At 39.6% G+C, this 23440-nt stretch overlaps 2 long non-coding RNA genes across 2 annotated transcripts; both read right to left on the reverse strand.

Annotated features, from left to right (window-relative positions):
* Positions 1-861: 861 nt before the first annotated feature.
* Positions 862-2622, reverse strand: LOC142180355 (uncharacterized). The gene is made up of 2 exons (XR_012708897.1): positions 1886-2622; positions 862-1744 (listed from the first exon to the last, which is right to left on the reverse strand). It is a non-coding gene; the product is annotated as an uncharacterized LOC142180355 (long non-coding RNA).
* A 1541-nt stretch (positions 2623-4163) lies between these two features.
* On the reverse strand, positions 4164-22911 carry LOC107793316 (uncharacterized). The gene is made up of 3 exons (XR_001649682.2): positions 22182-22911; positions 18782-18834; positions 4164-4457 (listed from the first exon to the last, which is right to left on the reverse strand). It is a non-coding gene; the product is annotated as an uncharacterized LOC107793316 (long non-coding RNA).
* Between the last annotated feature and the right edge of the window lie 529 nt (positions 22912-23440).

The raw sequence follows: 23440 nt of genomic DNA on the forward strand, positions 1-23440 counted from the left end.
TTTACTAAGGAATACAATAATAATACAACATATGTCCGGAATGTAAATAAGACAGGATAAAGTAAATAGTATGATGAAGACTCTGTGGGCTGCGATGCATAGCCTGAAATGCAGCTCACCATAAAGTTTCCTCTGCAGCTGCGCCTACGCGCCAAGATGACCACCAGATGAACATGTCAGATCCTGCACATTTAGTGTAGAAGTGCAGCATAAGTACATAAATCAGTGCGTACCCAGTAAGTATCTAGCCTAACCACGGAGAAGTAGTGACGAGGGGTCGACATCGACACTTACTAGAGGTCCAATAAAGCAATATAATAAATCATAAGAAGATATGAAGCACACATCAATAATGGGGTAAATCTGTAAGTTACATAATCTTCCAAATATTTCTTTTAGAGGTATGAGTTTCTCAGTCTTGTATTCTACCTCAACAACTCAGATATATCAAGTGCTAGAATTAAATGAATAAGGAATACCATACAAAGTGCAGGCATTAGTGGAAAGATAATCTCGTGAATATTCGGACTGCCCGCGATATAACGTACGATTATGCCGAGGTCGTTCGGCCTGATCTAGAATAATGTGTACACTGCCGAGGGCCAAGCGGAATGAACCATAGATGCATCTATTATACTACCGAGGCGTTCGGCCCGCTCCACAAGAAAGGAAGGAAGTCATCGAATGCACGTGGCTCTAACTAGTGTCCTGTCTCCTACACTGTATTGATCTATGCTTAACATTTCAAGTGGAAAATGTACTTGTGAAGTGGTTCTTAACACACACACACACACACACACACACACACACACACACACACACACACACACACACACACATATATATATATATATATATATATATATAGCCCCAAATCAATTTCAATTATAAATTCAATTAATTAAGCGAGCAGAGTGAGTTCAAGTAATTCACATATTACATGATAAAGTCCTAAGTCTACCCGAACACTTATCTCGCTCCGAAGTTCCACAACAGGCTCCAACGCCACTCTAACACCTCAAACTGATGCCCGTCGACCCAAAGCTAGTCAACCAATCATGAAAACCAATACAAATATACTCCAACATCACATTTAATTTATTTGTAACACCTCCCAACTCGTCCAGCTTAAAGCTTCAGAAATGAGAATTTTCCATCCGAATCAGCTCCGAACTTCCCGAAATTCAATTCCGACTATGCGTACAAGCCATAATACATGAAGTGAGGCTACTCAAGGCCTCAAACCGCCGAATTATGCGCTAGACCTCAAAACGACTGGTCGGGTTGTTATATTCTCCCGCACTTAAACATACATTCTTCCTCGAACGTGCTAAGAACTGCTCTGGAGTTTCCCCAAAATCTTTGTTCAACACCTTGTGCACCTACCCATGACACCACAACCCAGTTGAGCACATTAGGTCAAGCCAGACTGAAGATCCTCCCTTTTATTTAGTCAATAAGCCTTAGAACCAAATTCCAACCTCCGAATTTCCCTACAAGACCTTATTCTAACATACTAACACCGTATCAATCACTACACATTGTACCAAAACATGATCATACACCTTTGCTGAATTCACACCATGCACCGCATAATTCACATGCCCATAATACATCATCCGACCACAATAGCTGAAATTTCACGAATCTGATGCCTGCAATATGCCTCACAACATATGGAATCCGTGTTCCAACTCTCGCAATACAACCACGACGAAAGAGATGTGTAAAAACTCATAACCACCTGCCAAAACAATAAATCATGGTGTCTCTTCACTTGGCAAGCACCATTACCTCATTCTGAATTGAATAACAATATTTTCTCTTTAATATACCCTACTTAACTCCGATCGAACTAATCTCAGGTCCAATAATCTTGTCTCACCGAGTACACTCTGTGAGCTGCGATGCGTAGCCTGAAATGTAGCTCACCATAAAGTTTCCTCTGCAGCTGCACCTATACGCCAAGATGACCACCAGATGAACATGTCAAATCCTGCACATTTAGTGTAGAAGTGCAGCATGAGTACGTAAATCAGTGCGTACCCAGTAAGTATCTAGACTAAACATAGAGAAGTAGTGACGAGGGGTCGACATCGACACTTACTAGAGGTCCAATAAAGCAATATAATAAATCATAAGCAGATATGAAGCACACATCAATAATGGGGTAAATCTGTAAGTTACATAATCTTCCAAATATTTCTTTTAGAGGTATGAGTTTCTCAGTCTTGTATTCTACCTCAACAACTCAGATATATCAAGTGTCAGAATCAAACGAATAAGGAATACCATACAAAGTGCCAGGCATTAGTGGAAAGATAATCTCGTGAATATTCAGACTACCCGCGATATAACGTACGATTATGTCGAGGTCGTTCGGCCCGATCTAGAATAATATGTACACTGCCGAGGGCCGAGCGGAATAAACCATAGATGCATCTATTATACTGCCGAGGCGTTCGTCCCGCTCCACAAGAAAGGAAGAAAGTCATCGAATTACGAGACACGTGCTTACAATACAGTAAATGAGCACAAAGTGAATATAACCTTTACCATTTCTCCAATAACTTGCCAAACAATTCAAGGTGATAAGGCTCGGCTTAACACACACATACACACACACACGCACACGCACACACACACACACACACACACACACACATATATATATATATATATATATATATATATATATATATTTCAATTATAAATTCAATTAATTAAGCCAGCAGAGTGAGTTCAAGTAATTCACATATTACATGATAAAGTCCTAAGTCTACCCGGACATAAACATGCTTTATCTACGTACGGACTCTCGTCACCTTGTGCGTACGTAGCACCAACAACTAGTAGCACATACCAATTACATCACCAAGGGGGTAGTTTCCCCCTCACAAGGTTTTAGATATGAGACTTATCTCGCTCCGAAGTTCCACAACAGGCTCCAACACCACTCTAACACCTCAAACCGATGCCCGTCGACCCAAAGCTAGTCAACCAATCATGAAAACCAATACAAATATACTCCAACATCACAATTAATTTATTTGTATCACCTCCCAACTCTTCCAGCTTAAAGCTTCCGAAATGAGAATTTTCCATCCGAATCAACTCCGAACTTCTTGAAATTTAATTTCGACTATGCGTACAAGCCATAATACATGAAGTGAGGCTACTCAAGGCCTCAAACCACCGAATTACACGCTAGACCTCAAAACGACTGGTCGAGTCGTTACATTCTCTCGCACTTAAACATACGTTCTTCCTCGAACGTGCTAAGAACTGCTCTAGAGTTTCCCCAAAATCTTTGTTAACACCTTGTGCACCTTCCCATGACACCACACCCCAGTTTAGCACATTAGATCGAGCCAGACTGAAGATCCTCCCTTTTATTTAGTCTATAAGCCTTAGAACCAAATTCCAACCTCTGAATTTCTCTACAAGACCTGATTCTAACATACTAACACCGTATCAATCACTACACACTGTACCAAAACATGATCATACACCTTTGCTGAATTCACACCATGCACCGTATAATTCACATGCCCATAATACATCATCCGACCACAATAGCTGAAATTTTATGAATCTGATACTGCAATACGCCTCACAACATATGGAATCCCTATTCCTACTCTCGTAATACCACCACGACAAAAGAGATGTGTAGAAACTCATAACCACCTGCCAAAACAATAAATCATGGGGTCTCTTCACCTGACAAGCACCATTACCTCATTCTGAATTGAATAATAATATTTTCTCTTTAATATACCCTACTTAACTCCGATCGCACTGATCTCAGGTCCAATAATCTCATCTCACCGAGTACAGGCTGCTCAGGTAATAGGAAATAAAGGCATAAGATACAATGGAATCAAACTGCACGAAGAGGAATCAAGAAGGGAAGTGCTCCTAATAGCCCCGTAGCCTCTCGAAGATAAGTACAAACGTCTCTGTACCGATCCACAAGACTCTACTAGACTTACTCATAACTCGTGAGACCCAAGTGAACCTAACGCTCTGATACCAATAGGCCGTGATGGCACCCAACGTCGTCGTTAGGCAAGCCCACGGTGAACTACCAAGTTAATTATGAACTTTATTATTTTCGAAATCGTGAATTTTATTAGATAAAGAAATCAACGCATTAAAAATCATGGAAAATTAAAATTTTAGTGAATAGATAATAAAAGTGTATAAATGCTAAGCAAAATCACAAACAACTTCTAGAACATCCCAAAACCTGGTGCACAAGTGCATGAGCATTTGCTAAGGAATATAATAATAATACAACATATGTCCGGAATGTAAATAAGACAGGATAAAGTAAATAGTAAGATGAAGACTCTGTGGGCTGCGATGCATAGCCTGAAATGCAGCTCACTATAAAGTTTCCTCTGCAGCTGCGCCTACGCGCCAAGATGACCACCAGATGAACATGTCAGATCCTGCACATTTAGTGTAGAAGTGCAGCATGAGTACGTAAATCAGTGCGTACCCAGTAAGTATCTAGCCTAACCACGGAGAAGTAGTGACGATGGGTCGACATCGTTACTTACTAAAGGTCCAATAAAGCAATATAATAAATCATAAGCAGATATGAAGCACACATCAATAATGGGGTAAATCTGTAAGTTAGATAATCTTCTAAATATTTCTTTTAGAGGTATGAGTTTCTCAGTCTTGTATTCTACCTCAACAACTCAGATATATCAATTGCCAGAATCAAACGAATAAGGAATATCATACAAAGTGCTAGGCATTAGTGGAAAGATAATCTCGTGAATATTCGGACTGCCCGCGATATAACGTACGATTATGCCGAGGTCGTTCGGCCCGATCTAGAATAATATGTACACTGCCGAGGGCCGAGCAGAATGAACCATAGATTCATCTATTATACTGCCGAGGCATTCGGCCCGCTACACAAGAAAGGAAGGAAGTCATCGAATTACGAGACACATGCTTACAATATAGTAGATGAGCACAAAGTGAATATAACCTTTACCGTTTCTCCAATAACTTGCCAAACAACTCAAGGTGATAAGGCTCGATTTAACACACACACACACATAATATATATATATATATATATTTCCAAATCAATTTTAATTATAAATTCAATTAATTAATCCAGCAGAGTGAGTTCAAGTAATTCACATATTACATGATAATGTCCCGAGTCTACCCGGACATAAACATGCTTTATCTATGTACGGACTCTCGTCACCTTTTGCATACGTAGTACCCAAAACTAGTAGCACATAACAATTATTTCACCTAGGGGGTAGTTTCCCCCTCACAAGGTTTTAGACATGAGACTTATCTCGTTCCAAAGTTCCACAACAGGCTCCAACGCCACTCTAACACCTCAAACCGATGCCCGTCGACCCAAAGCTAGTCAACCAATCATGAAAACCAATACCAATATACTCCAACATCACAATTAATCTATTTGTAACACCTCCCAACTCGGCTCAAAAAGTCAACAAAGTCAACCCTTGGGCCCACGTGCCCGGATTCCGAAAATATTCGAAGATATACATTACCCATAACATTACAAACTCAAATATATTATTTATTCCTAATTCCATTTCTAAAACCGTGGTCAAAATCCAAAATTTTCAATTCTAGGTTTTTGTCTTAAAATCTCATAATTTCAACGAATTTTCATGTTTAAATCCTTATGAAATCCTTGAAATTAACTTACAATACGTGGGAAGTACTTACCTTGCAATAGATGATGAGAATCCCCTCTTGAAGAGATCCAAAAATCTCCCAAACCAAATAAAAATGTGGGAGAAATGGGCTAAGTCTCGAATTAAAAGCACCCCACTGCCCAGCAACTTTCGCATTTGCGGTCCACCAATCGCACCTACGACTCCGCACCTGCGGAACAATCCATCGCAGGTGCGGTCCCCTCTAAGACCAGCTATCCTCGCTTCTACAGAAAAATGCTCGCTCCTGCGAGGCTTCACCAGCCTGCCCGCTCCGCTTCTATGGAAGGTTTGGTCGCGCCAGCGGTTGCGCACCTGCACTCAGGCCTTCGCATCTGCAGAAGGCCATACCTCTCCTCCTGCGACAAAATCCTTTGTAGGTGCGATTGCAACAGACCTGGTGCACTTCAGCAGTTCCCCAAGTCCAAACTCATCCCGATTTCCAATCTGAATCACCCCCGAGGCCCCTGGTACCCCCCATCCAAGCACACCAACACATCCCAAAATGCGATAAGAACTTAGTCAAAGCCTCAAATCATGTCAAACAACATCAAAATCATGAATCGACTCCAAAACATTTCTTTTAACTTTCCAACCTTCAAACTTAGCTGAACGCGTCCTAATTACACTTAATCATCCCGGAATGACGCCAAACTTTACGTGCAAGTCAAAAATCACTATATGAACCTATTCCAAGGCTCAAAACCCCAAACATACATCGATAGCCCCAAAGTCCACTTTAAATCAACTTAAGAAATTCTTAAACCTTCAAAATGCCAACTTTCCATATTAAGCGCCAAAATGCTCTCGGACCACCTGATACTCAATCCGAACATACGCCCAAGTCCAAAATCATCATACGAACCTATTGAAACCTCCAAATCTCGATTCCTAGGTAGTTTACTCAAAAGTCAAACCTTAGTCAACTCTTCCAACTTAAAGCATCCGTAATGCGAATTTTCCATCCAAATCAACTCCAAACTTCCAGAAATTCAATTCCAACATGTGTACAAGCTATAATAAATAAAGTAAGGCTACTCAACGCCTCAAATAGCCGAACGATGCACTAGAGCTCAAAATGACCGACCGGTTCGTTACATTACGAAAGCTAGAACTCAACACAAATGAGCGACTAGCTCGTCTACGAAATTTTGGACAACACCTCCCCTTATTCTTTTTCACTTTCCTCAAATAAAACAACACAACAAACAATATATAAATAGGCTCATTCTCGAGTAACCCAACCACAATTTCAATTTAGAAATATGCTCACTACAAACCAATAATGGCACGGCAACACTAACAAAAAATGAGCATTAAACTCGGTTCTACAATATCAACAACACTTCTCCAAGCCTTCTCTTCAACCATAATAGCAATAGTATTATTAAGTTATTTCTACTGATTTCCAGCCATAAAACATCAAGATTTCAACTCCAAAATAGTCCAGCAATTACAACACTTCAACATGAAGTTCAACCTACTTCACAAGTTTCTTTTATCAAACCAACCAGATATATATAGATGATCTTAAATACATATAGGAGAAGTTGAACCTTACCTTGGCAACAAGAATACTCGTCCAACTAAGTTTTACTTCAAGTTTAAGTAAGTTCTTTACCCCAAACAACAAAATAGAAAGATAACTAGGTGATCTTGATCTTCCAAGAGAGAAATCACCTTACCAACTTGTGGATTTGGTCTTGAACCCTAGGATAACGTTGAGAGAGGTTTTGGGATGATATTTTGGAGCTTCTTCACATTGCAATAGATGGAGAGAGATTCTAAATTATTCTCTAAGTGAAATATAGATATATCTATGTATATATAGCCCTACTAATGGGCTTGGACAGATGGGTTTGGCTGCCTATCTCTATCCTTTCCCTTTCCCTTTTAATTTTGTCCACAAACTCTAAGTAGGTGATGCACCTACTTAATCAAGTAGGTGATACATGTTGGTTCTTTTTTCTATTTTTAAACATGTGTCTCATCCTCGTTAAATAATTTAGACATGTGTTGAGTATCTCAAGAAAGTAGGATGAAAAGTAAGTTGGTGAAGCAGGCACGTCGGGTAAGCAAGCAGCTTGGTTTTATTTGTTCAAATCTCCTTTCTCACATTTAAGTGTATGTCCTTAACCTATTCGTGCATATGTTGAATGGAAATACGGGATGTAACATCATTAAATTACTTTATATACTTTCAAATAGGATCTCATTTCTGAGATTACATCAATTGACTTACGCCGTACTTTTGCGTACGAAAACATAGGGTGTAACATCATTCCCCATTTTGGAACATTTGTCTTCGAATATTGACTGATGCGTGTTACGAATACTTTAATACCGCCCTTGTTATCCAGGCCACTGTTCTATGAATAAATCCAAAGGCCAGGGCATCCCCCCCTTTAGGCCTCTCGAATGTTAAACTCCCAAAGATTTATAGAAATTTTGGTAGAGTCTCCTCTGTAACTGTACTACTTACTATCAACCTGTCACGCAACAAACCAACTAATACAAAGCCACACAGAGACACAATCACCGATAACAATGGGCTCACACGAACAATGATAGTATCTAACATAAGAATCTGGTAACATATATGCACCTAAACGATGTGATGTCTCAGTCTTATCCTCTGGAAGCAGAAACAAGTGAGGATACCTAAACTTCATATCTTTTTTAGCTTCCCAAGTCATCTCCTCCACATTCTTGTTCCTCCAAAGTACTTTAACCGAAGCTACGTCCTTAGTTCTCAATCTCTAAACCTCTCTATCTATTATAGAAATGGGAGCTTCCTCATATGATAGCTGCTCTATGACCGGGACATCATCAACTGGCACGACTCTAGAAGGATCTCCGATACACTTACGTAGCATAGACACATGAAAGACTGGATGCACAGACTCCAAGTTGGAAGGTAATGTTGGACATATTTCTATATGTTTTAATGTTATTCTACCCAAGTTTTAACCGCTTTTTGGTGCTATTTGATGTTAAAAATGTCCAACATGTGTTAATTATTGGTTTTATGACTAATTTAGTTGTGTGTGATGATTTAGGATGTTTGGAGAGCAAAATTATGAAGAAAAGATGCTCCAGCTATAGGAGAAGAGGGTGGATGCGTCGCATCCAACCTTGGAAAAAGGTCTATTTGGAGCACCAATAACAATGAAGTCTTGAGAAGGCATCCACCTTAACATCCACACCTAGGCACATCGAGGTTGAGGGAATAGAGGGTAGGCGTGAAGCATCCACCCCATCATCCGATGCTGAGAAGTTCAAGCTAAGGCGGACTCGAAGCATCCAACTCAATATCAATCCCTGAAGCTGATTTGGAAAATGAAAGGAAAACTTTGGCCCACGACTTTTAAACGCAATATATAATCTAAAAACGCCTCTTTTAGGTCATGGAACACACTCTTTGAAGGGGATTCGGCCTAGGGAGAGCAAGGAGCCGCCATGGAGGCTGGATTTCATCTTCTTCCGCCAAACTTAGTAATTTTTATGTTTCTTTATATGATTTGTTGTTTGGCTACCATGTCTATGTGAAGCTAAACTTTACGTTCTAGGGTTGTGGTTCTTTCATGACTATTATTATTCAAATATTGATTTTCATTTCTTGATTTATCATATTAGTTTATTTATTCAATCCTACACTTAATTATTTCATTTCTTGATCACCAATTAAATACTATCTACAAATCTAGAATTGAACTCGAAAGTGGGAGTTCTAGATTGCATATAGGATTAATTAGAGCAAGTTCTTGAACATGGGCATCGGAGAATGGATTCAAAGTTAGGATAGACATATATCTGATTGCCTTGCTTGGTTGATTTACAGGAATTACAAATGTGTTCTTGTAAGTTCTAATTCCATAGACATATAGGCGTTAGGTTAGCTTGAATATGCGAGTAAGAACTCGACAAATTCTTATGAGAAATATTAACATTGTCAACCAATAAACTAGATAAATTAGTTAGTCAATTCAATTGAAGAATACAATAGGAATGTTTGATAGCCCATAACCCTAGATCGTTTTCATTACATTGATAACTCTTCCTTTGTTCAAAGTTCATTATTTATTTTCTTTTTAGTTTAGTTACTTTAGCATCACTACTTTTGGGTTTCATCCTTGTTTAGATAATTATGATAGTCTAATCTAGTTAATAGTTGATAACAAGTCCTCGTGGTATCGACACTCTATCTTATCACTTTATTACTTGACGACCGCGTATACTTACGTGTGCGTTTGTCCGCAACAGAAGGAAAGTCTAACTCATATGCTACCCATCCTACTTTGCGTATGATCTTATATGGTCCAATGTACCGAGGGCTAAGTTTGCCTTTCTTACTGAATCTCATAACGCCTTTCATCAGTGATACCTTTAGGAATACCTAGTCATCTACCTGAAACTCCAAGTCTCGTCATCGATTATCTGCATAAGACTTCTGACGGCTCTGAGATGCTAATAGACTTTCTTGTATAAGCTTAATCTTCTCGACTACTTGTTGTACCAACTTTGGTCCTACTAACTTAGTTTCCCCAACATCGAACCATCCGATAGGCGACCTACACTTCTGTCCGTAAAGAGCTTCGCATGGAGCTATCTGAATGCTGGAATGATAGCTATTATTATACGTGAACTCAATAAGTGGCAGATGATCATCCCAGCTACCCCTGAAGTCTATCACACAAGACCGTAACATATCCTCAAGTGTTTGAATAATATGCTCAGTCTGAACATCTGTCTGAGGATGAAATGCTGTGCTAAGACTTATCTGAGTCCCCAATCCTTTCTGGAAGGACCTCCAAAAATTAGCTGTAAACTGAGCACCTCTATCTGAGATAATAGACATAGGGACACCATGAAGTCGTACTATCTCCTTAATGTAAAGCCTTGCATAATCCTGTGTTGAATAAGTAGTCATGACAGGTAGAAAATGGGCTAATTTTGTAAGTCTATCAACAATCACCCATATAGAATCGAACTTACGCTGGGTATGAGGTAAGTCTACGATGAAATCCATATTAATTACTTCCCATTTCCAAGTCGGAATCTCTATAGCCTGCAATAATCCACCGGGTTTCTGATGCTCAATCTTAACCTACTGAGAATTAGGGCACTGAGTAACAAACTCTGCTATATCCTTCTTCATTTCGTCCCACCAGTATATTTTCATGATATCATGATACATCTTCGTCACTCCTAGATGAATAGAATAATGAGAATAGTGAGTTTCTCTCATAACCTGTCGGCACAGCCCTGCAACATTAAGGACACATAATCGACCTCGATATCTGAGCACTCCATCTCCTATAATCTCAAATGGTGTCTTCTCCTTCTAAGGGTCTATATCTATGTAATGAGCTAACATAGGATCCTCATACTGGCGTTCCTTTACTTTAGTTACTAAAGAGGATGTTGTCGTATCCTACATAGTAACTCTGGTATCACTTGAATCCAATAATCAAACTCCATGACTTGCTAGCTGATGAATCTCATGGGCAATCTCACTCTTCTCTGGATGTAAATATGACAGGCTACCCATAGATCTATGACTGAGGGCGTCGGCTACTACATCCTCCTTCCCTGGATGGTATAAAATATCAACATCATAGTCTTTCAGTAGCTCCAACCATTGCCTCCGACAAAAATTCAATTCCTTTTGCTTGAAGATATACTGAAGGCTCTTATGATCCATATAGATATCAACATGAATGCCATACAAATAGTGCCTCCACATCTTTAGTGCATGAATCATCGTGGCTAACTCTAAATCATGGGATATTCTCGTGTTTTCTTAGTTGTCTAGAAGCATAAACGACAACCTTACCATGCTGCATCAATACAAAACCCAATCCAATGCCTGAAGCATCACAATAGATAGCATAACCATCGGTTCCCTCTAGGAGTGTCAAAATCGGTACCGAAGTCAATCTGTCCTTCAATGCCTGGAAACTCCGTTCACAAGCATCACTCCGCTGATACTTAGCTGCATTCTGAGTCAACTTTGTCAATGGTGTTGAAAGAGAAGAAAAACCCTCAACAAATCTCCCGTAGTAACCTGCCAAACCCAAGAAGCTACGAACCTCCGTCGGTGTCGTGGGTCTAGGCCAAGTCTTCACTGCCTCAATATTCTGGGTATCAACCCGGATACCTTCACCTGAAATAATATGCCTAAGGAAAGCTACATAATTCAACTAGAATTCATATTTAGAGAATTTTGTGTACAACTTCCTTTTTTATAGAACTCTAAGCACAATACGCAAATGATCTGTATGCTCAACCCTTGAACGAGAATAAACCAAGATATCATCTATAAATACAATCACGAATAGATCTAGAAAAGGTTTGAATACACGGTTCATCAAGTCCATGAATACTGCTGGGCATTAGTCAAACCGAACGACATAACACAAAACTCAAAGTGCCCGCATCTGGTCCTAAATGTTGTTTTCCGAATATCTTTCTCTTTAACCCTTACCTGATGGTACCGAACCTCAAGTCTATCTTCAAGAAACACTTGGCACCCTGCAACTGATCAAATAAATCATCAATCCTCGGGAGTGGGTACTTATTCTTGATCGTCACCTTATTCAACTACCTTTAATCAATACACATCCGCAATGAACTATCTTTGTTTCTCACAAATAACATATGTGCTCCCCACGGTGATGTACTGGGTCTGATAAAGCCTTTTTAAGCAAATACCTCAGTTGTTCTTTTAATTATATCAGCTTTGCAAGTGCCATTTTATAAGGAGAAATAGATATCGGCTGAGTATCTAGTAATATGTCTATAGCAAACTCAATCTCCCACTCTGGTGGAAGGCCTAGAAGCTCGTCAGGAAAAACATCAGGAAACTCATTAACCATAGGGATAGATTGAAGGGTCGGTGACTCTGCTTTCACATCCTGTACCCGTACTAAGTGATAAATATATCCCTTTATGATCTTCTTTCTTGCCTTGAGATAGAAAATGAACCTACCTCTCAACGATGCAGTATTACCTTTCTACTCTAGAAATGGCTCCCCTGGAAACTATATTCGAACCATCTTTGATCTACAATCAACGTTAGGATAACAAGAAGCCAACCAATCCATACCTATTATAATATCAAATTCTACCATATCTAGCTCAATCAGGTTTGCTACTGTAGAACGACTAAGAACTACTACTATGCAATCTCTACATACCCATCTAGCTATCACTGGATCCCCAATAGGTGTAGACACCTCAAAAGGTTTAATCAACCCAGGTTCTATCACAAACTTACTAGCAACCAACAGAGTGACATACTATAAGGTGAAACCTGGATTAATCAATGCATATACATCATATGAGGAGACTGATAATATACCTGTAACAACATCAGGAGGCGACTCCTGATCCTGTCAACCTGCTAATGCATAGATGCGGTTCTAACAACCGCTCGAGCTAGATGCTCCACCTCTGCCTTTAACACGACCGACTGGTGCTTGTGAACCTTGGCAGGGGGTGTACTGATGATGATGATCCAGCTACAGATCCCATTGGTTGAACTATACCTGCACCACCTCTCGTCAGACAATCTCTCATAACGTGGCCTGGATAACCACAAGTATAATAAACACCCAAGCCAACAAGGCACTGCCCAACATGGTGCTTACCACACTGAGCACATCGTGGCAAGGGAGGCCTCATCTGACTTGACTCACCCCTATACTGAGAACTAGAGGCCATGAAACTCTAACAGGTCCCTGAATATGTGGAATGATCAAATCCCCTACCAGCGAACTGAGGGGGTGCCCTAGCCGATGGCTGGGGTGGATAACTCGGGTACTGCTGTCTCTGAACACCTCGAAGCTCACTAGAAGGACCTGAAAATATCGCTCTCTTATTCTGTCCCCTATCATGCTCATGATCGGCCCTCTGCTTCTTCTTTACGCTCATCTACACCCTGAGCGTATGCCTGAATACGAGAAATATCCATACCTGGCTGAAGTGAGACCAACATACATTCATTAAGCAAGTGTGGCTCCAACCCCATCATGAACCAGTGAACCCTATCATCCATCTTAGCTACAATAGTGGGAGAATACCTAGCCAATGAATCAAACTGAAGGCTGTACTCCTGGACACTCATATTACCCTGCCGAATGGTCAAGAACATATGAACTCTAGCTCATCTAAGCTCTGGTGGAAAATAATGATGAAGAAAAGCCTCTGTAAACTCCTGCCATACTGTTAGAGGGGTATCCTCACCTCTGGACAATTCCCAAGACTCGTACCAATTAACTACAACATCCCGAAGTCTATAGGAAGCTAGTTCAACTAATTTAGTCTCAGTGGCCTTCATTACCCTCAAAGTCCTCTGTATCCTATCGATAAATACCCGAGGGTCCTCATTTGGATCTGCCCAGTGAATACCGGGGGGTCTAAATTAATGAAGTCCTGAACCCTCGCACTGGTGGCCCTATCTGTATTACCAATACCTACCTCCTAGCGCCGAGCCTGTGCAGCCACTAATTGAGTCAATAGCTGAATAATATCTCTCGTCTACTGGCCCGGTGCATCTGGATGAGGAGCTGGGGTTACTGGGGCGGGCGCTAGAGTTGGTGCCCCTCAGAGATCCTCTAGAGAGGGTGGGGTATGTGAAGTCTGAGATAGAGTCTCACTCTAAGACTCTCCCCGAGCCCTGGTAACTCGTGGCGCTCGACTCGTAGTTTCATCAGCCACAAACATAGATTTGCCCTTCTGGGCGACTGTAGCCTTCTTAGGCATTGCTGAAAACATAACATATTATTAGGAAAATGAATCCTTATACCGCACGATCTAAGATAAGAGGGAGGATACCATCCTATATGTAACAACCCGGAAAATTTTGAAGTATTTCAGTGTAAAGCCCAGTAAATTTCGCAAGTGAATTCAAGGTTTTGTGGTGCCGGAGTAGGCTTACGTGTTTGAGGATGGTATAAAATCTTCGAGGCGAGCAAGCTCGCTGCGGTTCGGACTTTTTGGGTTGAACAATGCACCGGAAAGTAAAGGAAAATTTTTGGCGGAAAAGCGCGTTAATGTGGTCCATTATGCGACTGCATAATCACTTTGCGGGCCGCATAATGGCCGCAGAAGTGAGCAGGAGAAGGGCCAGTCTGGGGATAATTATGCGGTCGGCTATGCGACCGCATAACTGTTATGCGGTGCATTATGCGATCGCATAACAGTTATGCAGACCGCATAGTGATCGCATACACATGCAGCTTTTTGATTGTTTTGGTCTGTAATTATGCGATCGATATGCGGTCGCATATGCGACCGCAGAACTTGTTCCGGAGCTCCATTTTTGGGTTTTTAAAACCCGACCCTACTTCGTTAAATACACGTTTTGGGTCATTTTTGAGCAAAAACTCTGATGTTTTAGAGAGAAGGGAGAGTATTTTAGAGAGAGGAAAACCCTAGGCTAATTATTCATCAAGTCTTGCTCAAATCGTGGAAGATTAACAAGGAAAAACCCACAAGTTATTCAGCTAAGAGGTAAGGTTCCATACCCTAGTTTTCAATTTCGAATTTGGGTAGAAGATGGTTGATTAGGAGTATGATTCATGGGTATGAGATTATTATTTATACATGCATGTACCAATAAGAATTGTGGGAAGATTGTTGAGGTGAAATAAGTAAGGATTGGGTTGTGGAGTGAAGGAAATCTTGTAGAAGAACTTTGTGGTTAAATTTGCACACCTAGTGTCTAATAAAATGCTCAAATGAGCTGAGACCATGAATATCTTCCTAATTATGGTTCAATTTTGTTATGTCTCAAAATAGATCGGGATTGCTAAGAATTTCGGATCATTCTAGAGTTAAGGAAGCTCGATTGAGGTATGTTGGCTAAACTTTCTCTCTTGGAATTGAATTTCATAATGTTTCTGTAAGTTTCAAAGTATGGGTTGCGTATTAAAAGGTTATGGCTTTGAGTCGTGTTTTCAATGAAAGATAGTATGCCAAATTGTGTGAGAAAATCTCAATATTATTAAGACTCTTAATTGCTCGTATGTGTACCTAAAGTCTTGATTTGGAAATATCTTATTGTTGATAATCTATAAAGATGGTTTGAAGTGAAATAAGTTAATTGGGGGTATAGAGTGTGGCCAACGTGCCAAGAATTTAAGTTATGATTGTGTCTAGTAGTGCAAATGATTTGAGAATATACGATAAAGAATATGAAATGAGCCTCGACTCAACTGTGTTAAAAGTGATTTGGAAAATAGAATTTGCCTAAGAGCTTTTGTACTGAATTCATGCCCATTAGTGGCTGCTTTAACTAATACTTTGCTTTATAAATATATCTAGTGTGATTCGAGTTCTATATACTCATGTGTTGAACTGGTACATTGTCATTGCTAGGGAAGAGCATTGTAAGAATAAATGGTGTATTGATTGTTTATGATTTTCATGTGTGTTTCTATTGTTGGATGGTATGACTCATTCTTTGGGAAGAAACCATTTGTGTTTGAAGTTTCCATTTCAAAAGGATTTGAAGTATATGATTTCTGAAATATCCTATATGTTGATACTTGATGGTGATCTTTGAAATTAAAAGAGGTGAAAGTGTGGAATATGAAATACGGCCATCGTGCCAGGAATAAAGAATCTTGTGAATGGACTAATGAGCCAAGGAAATATTGTCATTGTGAATGACTAGAAATACTAATAAGAATTCATACAATGTGAAAGATGTTGAGGTGAGTACAATTGTATTTATGATATTTCTGTTTGCAAATCAAATCAAAACTATTTTGGGAGCATCATTAGCAATACCGAGGAAGGGTGGGTCATAAGGCCCACACCTGAAACTACACGTGCCGGTGTAGGGGTGGATTGTGATTATTCCCCCAATTTGGGATGAAATTGGAACCTTTGGGAAATTGTGATATTATTTCCCTTAATTGGGATGAAACTGGAATCTTTGTGGATTGGAAAAGTCAACCCACACGGCATATGTGGGAAGGCGGCCTAGCTGATCGGGTGGAGATCAGACGCCATATTGCGCATATGGTGGTACTTCTCTTGGTAACAACTTTCTTTCGCATCACATGTCAAGCTACATTGTTCGTGGGGAGATGGCCTAGCCGATCGGGAGTGATCGGACTCCGTGCTAACAAAGACGGTGGTATATCAGTGCTAATGATCTCCCAACCAAAATTATATATGAAGTTCATATTTTGAAAATTATTATGTATTAACTGGACGTTTGGTTATTGTTGATTGTGACTTGCTGTTTCTATGTGTTGCCTTTTCTTATATGGGCATTCTATTTTGAAAGAGGATTTTTAGCTATACATACTGGTGCTATTCGACAGTACTAACGTCCCTTTTGCCGGGGGTCCTGCATCTTTAATGGATGCAGGTAGTTTTTCAGCAGGCGGCATTGATAAGTGATAGCAGTACACTCTTTTCAGCTGATTTGGTAATCCCCACTTTATTTCGGGGTCATGTATCTTTTGTTTCTCATGTACAGTGTTTTGAGGTATAGCCGGGGCCTTGTTACCGGAATTTCCATATCACTCTTCTATTGTATTTAGAGGCTCCGTAGACAGGTTGTGGATTATGGTTGATGTTGGGAATTGAACTAGAAATGTTGGTACTTGGAAATTATATTTTTCATTAATTCTATAAACTCGTAATGTTTTGGAAATTATGAATGAAGCTACTAATGGGAGTGAAAAGGAAGTTGTTAATAAAAATCTTTTCAGTGATTGATTAATGGAGCACATCTCCTCTTTATTCATAGATGAGTTTGGGTAGAAGGAAGTCTAATAGGCTTGCTCGGCCGGGTTCTCTCGGTTAACCACCGATCGCGTTCCCTGAGTTTGGGGCGTGACACCATATGTCCTGCAGCCTACTTTTTATAAGTGTGGTGCATAACACACTCATAAACAAGACTCTACTAGACACGGTCTGTAGACAACTCTAGGTCAGAACTGCTCTGATACCACTTTTGTCACTACCCAAATCGATTAGCCATGACGAGTGCCTAAGTCCTACCTGTCGAACATCCCTAATCATAAGTCTAAGATATAAACATGAAATAAGGGTAGGTCATGAATAACATATGTCAATAGACTACTGAATCATGTGAATAACATACGTGAGGAAACATGCCCAAAAGACATATATACATATACATGCAGAATACGGTAGGGCGAGTTGACAAGGTCACACACTATCCAACTATACATGACTATCTACAGACCTCTAATAGAGTGTACAACTATATAAGGATGGGACTGGGCCCTGTCATACCCATATATGTATACAAAAATATCGTACCAAAACCCAATAGCAGCTCCAGATCAAATGGAGCACACCAACTCTCGCTGAGCAAGGATCCTAAGAAGGGGGACCATCAACCTACACCTACGGGCATGAAACGTAGGCCCCCAGGAAATAGGAGCGTCAGTATGAATAATGTACCGAGTATGTACGACATGAAAACAATATGGAGTAAAGGACTCAACATGTAAGTCTAAATAGCTCTATGAATGATGAAACATTTATGATGTCATGCATATGTGTATAAATATCATATTATGCATAGGTATTTGTGTATATAACATCGTCAATCCTCTGAGGGACTCCCATCATATCATCTCGGCCTCAGTGGAAGAAATCGTCAACGTATACCAGCTGATCAGGTGGTGGTGCATATATAACGCCGTAACCTTTCCCCATACCCCATATATATATAATATATGCGTATATAACGCCATATGGTCATGGGTCAATATACATGTATAAATGAATGCAATGCATACAGAAGTAAGTTAATAAGATCTCTCGGAAAGTAATAAGATCAATATGCCTTCGACTGATATCATGAAATAAACTTTATCAACTTACGTATTTTCTGAGACCCATGAACAAATGATATAATAATAGGACACATGGGAAATCAAGAACATAGGCAACCCTAGTACTTCTATGAATAGAGTCATTTGTGAAAGTTGGGCGTTTGCTCGTTTTGTTTGTATCATATGGATCATGCCAAAAGGAAATAAGGGATTGCCTTAACATACCTTTGTTGTTTACCTAACCACACGACGTCGGTTCAGCCCGTTAGTACTTCAATCTACAACAAACAATAAGGACCATTGTTAAGCTTACAGAAGCTAGAACTCAACACTAATGAGCGACTAGCTCGTCTATGAAATTTTGGACAGCATCTCCCCTTATTCTTTTCACTTTCCTCAAATTAAACACAACAAACAATATATAAATAAGCTCATTCTTGAATAACCCAACTAGAATTTCAATTTAGAAATATGCTCACTACAGACCAATAATGGCACGGCAACAATAACAACAAATGAGCATTAAACTCGGTTTTACAATATTAACAACACTTATCCAAGCCTTATCTTCTTCCAAACACATCAACCACAATATCAATAGTATTCTTAAGTTATTTCTACTGATTTTCAGCCATAAAACATCAAGAATTCATCTCCAAAATAGTCCAGAAACTATAACACTTCAACATGAAGTTCAACCTATTTCATAACTTTCCTTTATCAAACCAATTAGATATACATAGATGATCTTAAATACATATAGGAGAAGTTAAACCTTACCTTGGAAGAAACAATACTTGTCCAACTAATCTTTACTTCAATCTCAAATAAGCTCTTTACCCCAAACAACAAAGTAGAGAGATAACTAGGTGATCTTGATCTTCCAACAGAGAAATTACCTTACCAACTTGTGGATTTGGTCTTGAACCCTTGGATAACGTTGAGAGAGATTTTGGGATGATATTTTGGAGCTTCTTCACACAGCAATAGAGAGAGAGAGAGAGAGAGAGAGAGAGAGAGAGAGAGAGAGAGAGAGAGAGAGAGAGAGAGAGAGAGAGAGATTCTAAAATGTTCTCTAAGTGAAATAGAGATATATCTATGTATATATGGCCCTACTAATGGGCTTGGGAAGATGGGTTTGGCTGCCCATCTCTACCCTTTTCCTTTAACTTTTAATTTGGTCCACATTTTTAAGTAGGTAATGCACCGACTTGTCACCTACTTAATCAATTAGCCGATACATGTTGGTTCTTTTTTCTATTTTTAAACATGTATCTCATCCTCCTTAAATAATTTAGGCATGTGTCGAGTAGCTCAAGCAAGTAGGACGAAAAGTAAGCTGGTGAAGCAGGCATGTCGTGTAAGCAAGAAACTCGTTTTTATTTGTCCAAATCTCCTTTCTCACGTTTAAGTGCATTCGTCCTCAACCTAGTCGTGTATATGTTGAGAGGAAATACGAGATGTAATATCATTAAATTACTTTATATACTTTCGAACAAGATTTCATTTTCGAGCTTACATCAATTGACTTACGACGTACTTTTACGTACGAAAACATGCGGTGTAACATCCACTGCCCATCGATATTTCTTTGTGATCGCGGAAGAAACCTCGGGAACACGAAGGCAAAGCTCCCCCAGGACCAGGAAACCTTCATCACGAAGGTGAGGGAAGTCTCGTGATCGTGAAGGCTTGTCCTACCTGAGCACCGCGTACGCGACAATACCTTCGCGAACACGAAGTGTAATGGGTGCTGACCCCCTCCCAGGTCCCTTTCTTCTACGCGAACGCGATAGAGCCTTTGCGAATGTGTAGGCCTAGGAACTCAAACCTTCGTGAAAGCGAACGCGAAGAACAAATCAACCCACTACCCAAATCTTTCATCGCGATCGCGTGAGGACCTCTGCATTTGCGAAGAAGGAAACCAGAACCAGCAACAACTGTTTTGGACTTAGCTCCGGGAGATCCGAAACATACTTGAGCCACCCGGGACCCCGCCCAATATCACCAACAAGTCCATAAACATAGTATGGACCTGCTCGAACCCTCGGAACACTTAAAACAACATCGAAACCAAGAATCACACCCTAAGACCAAATTGAATGAACTTATGAACTTCAAACTTTTCAGCTAACTCCGAACATGCCGAATCATACTGAGACAACTCGGATTGACACTAAATTTTGTGTACAAGTCATAAATCACCATGCGGACCTATTCCCAAGATCAGAATCCTAAACGGACCTCGATAACACCAAAGTCTACTCCAAACCAAATTTAAAGAACTAGAAAACCTTCAATGTGCCAATTTTCAACATTAAGCACCAAAACGCTCCCGGGTCATCCGAAACCCGATCCGCACACACGACGAAATCCAAAATCATCATACGAACCTATTGGAATCATCAAATCCTAGTTCCGAGGTCGTTTATTAAAACTGTTGACTTATTTCAAACTTAGCCATCTTAGGCCACTATCAAGGAACTAAGTGTTCCGATTTCAACCCGAACCCTTCCAAACCTAAACCAACCATCCCCGCAAGTCATAAAATAACAAAAGCACATACATGGAGTTTAAATTAGGGGAATGGAAACCTAGAAAGCAAAACGACCAGTCAGGTCATTACACTTGTGGTCTTAAAAGCTTAAGGGGTAAAGTTTTGCGGGGCCATGATATTTGTATTGTTATAAAACCTTCTCATTAAGGGTAAAAAATATAAAATGAAGAGTTTAAAGTTGAATTATTTTCAATTAAAAAATATGTCATTCTTTTTGGAACGAGCTTATAAGAAAAGTGTGTCATCTAAATTGAAACAGAGGGAATATCTCATAATTATCACAAAAATCTTATTCATGCTTGACTTTTAGCAAATGCAAATAGAGAAGAGAAGACAATTATTCATCCTATCATTCCAGAATCTAGGTGTTTAATCAAGACAAAAGTTTCTCCTTAAACATGTTCATTTGTTAACGCCAAGTCTAATTTATGTTAGGCAGTGGAATCTATAGGCATGATTTATAGAAAAGATTTATCTATAACATAACTTTGTATCACTCTTAATTATATAGGAGATGATATTCTGCAATCACAGCTCAAAGCAACAAGGGAGGTAGGAACAAAGTTATTATCAACCTTCAAGTTGATTCACAGGCTTGGATACATGATTCCACAATAACTAAGAAAATTTGACTAACACATATTGTGCTTATACACCTTATCACATATACAAACTTTGTTAGAATCGTGTTTAGGACCTTACACCTTCATGAACTTGATCTTAACAAACGAAAATCAATTGTCAGCATGTTATTATGTAAAGAATCAGTTAAACATTCAATTTCCTAAAGCGTGATATTTGCATAGGTATTGAAGGACAAAATTCACTTGCAAACAACTCCTACTGCCTAAGTCCCTAAACCTTAATAAAGAATTCTTTAGAACATTTTAAGACATATATGGAATTAAAGAATTAAGGCATATGATGATTCCATTCTAGGATTAGCCAAACATAATTCCCACAAAATAGTTATTCTTCACTACATCTATGGCATACATTCAACTTAAAGTATAAACATCACTGGGCATGAAAAGAAAAGGAAGGAAGAAAGTGAAGAAGGCAACTAACCTTATGCTGAGCAGCAAACTAGGGCTAGAACAAGATTGTCAAAGATCCGTCTCCAAAATCGAACCCAGAACTCAAGCTCGACCGAATTTGAAAACAACAAAAAGAAAAATAAGTTAGAGCTGAGAGATTGAGAGTGTTTTAAAGTGAGTTAGTAAGTTTCAGTTGTGGTATCTAGATGTCAGTGAAAGTCATGAACTCCGGTATTTATAGCCATAGTTGTGGCTCACCAGAACTCGGGTTTTGAATTTCAAAAACTGACGGTTCTCTAAAATTGAAAGAAGAAGGGGGAGGCAGAAGAAAAAGATTATTTGAGATTGAAGAAACTCACCTTTTCAGATGCCTAGGAGAGATTGATGTTAGGAAGAGGGAACCATTAGGCTTAGATCTCCGCAGAGAGAGTTGAATCTCCACTGGTCTGAGATGCTCTGAGTCCTGAAGATGCTATGACTCGCCTGTTCTTGCGGATATTTCCCCATGCGACCTCTGGATCTTCAAGATCCTTATATGGTTAACCGAATGACAACCACTGGAAGTTCAGAGATTTCTGATGATCTCAGAAATATGACGAGGCGAGGGAGAAAAGACAGGTGACATGATACTAGTGGTGATGGGAAAAGTAGGAGAGAGGAGGTCGGTCGGTGGTGGACCATCGGTAGCGGCTAGGGTTGAATGGGTAATGGGGTGAGAGGAGAGAGTGAGAGAGAATGGGGGCGACACTCTGCAAGGTTATGGGGGATTAGGATTTGACCTTGGGAATAAATAGGTTTTTAATGGTTGGGTGAATGTGAGCCGTTGATCAGTTTTGATCAACAATTGGGATTTTTTGTAAAAAGAAATAGTTAAAACGATTTTTTAAAAGCTATTGAATCAAAGATGATCGGAGGGTTAGGATAATTTTAGTAAAATAAAATAGATATAAAAGGGAAAAATGTTGGTCGTTTGATGGATATGAGATCAACGGTTGGGGTTGACTATGATGAATGAATGTATTACCTGTTAAGCCGCGATTGGCACACACATTGTGGCATGGATTGATGAGATGGAAGAGGGGAGTTGGGCAGGTGAATTTCGGACCGGGTCAGTGGCTTGTTGGGACAATTTTATTTGGGCTTTTGATGGGTAGGACCAGGTGAAAAAATAGAATTAAGGATATAGCCACTTCAATTAAAAAATTATCATTTGTAGACATAGCCTATTGCGATTTTATCCCCTTTTATTATAATTAATTTAATTATACTTCTCTAATCCTAATAATTCAT

Source organism: Nicotiana tabacum, chromosome 4, assembly GCF_000715075.1.
Source record: "Nicotiana tabacum cultivar K326 chromosome 4, ASM71507v2, whole genome shotgun sequence".
Classification (NCBI taxonomy): domain Eukaryota; kingdom Viridiplantae; phylum Streptophyta; class Magnoliopsida; order Solanales; family Solanaceae; genus Nicotiana; species Nicotiana tabacum.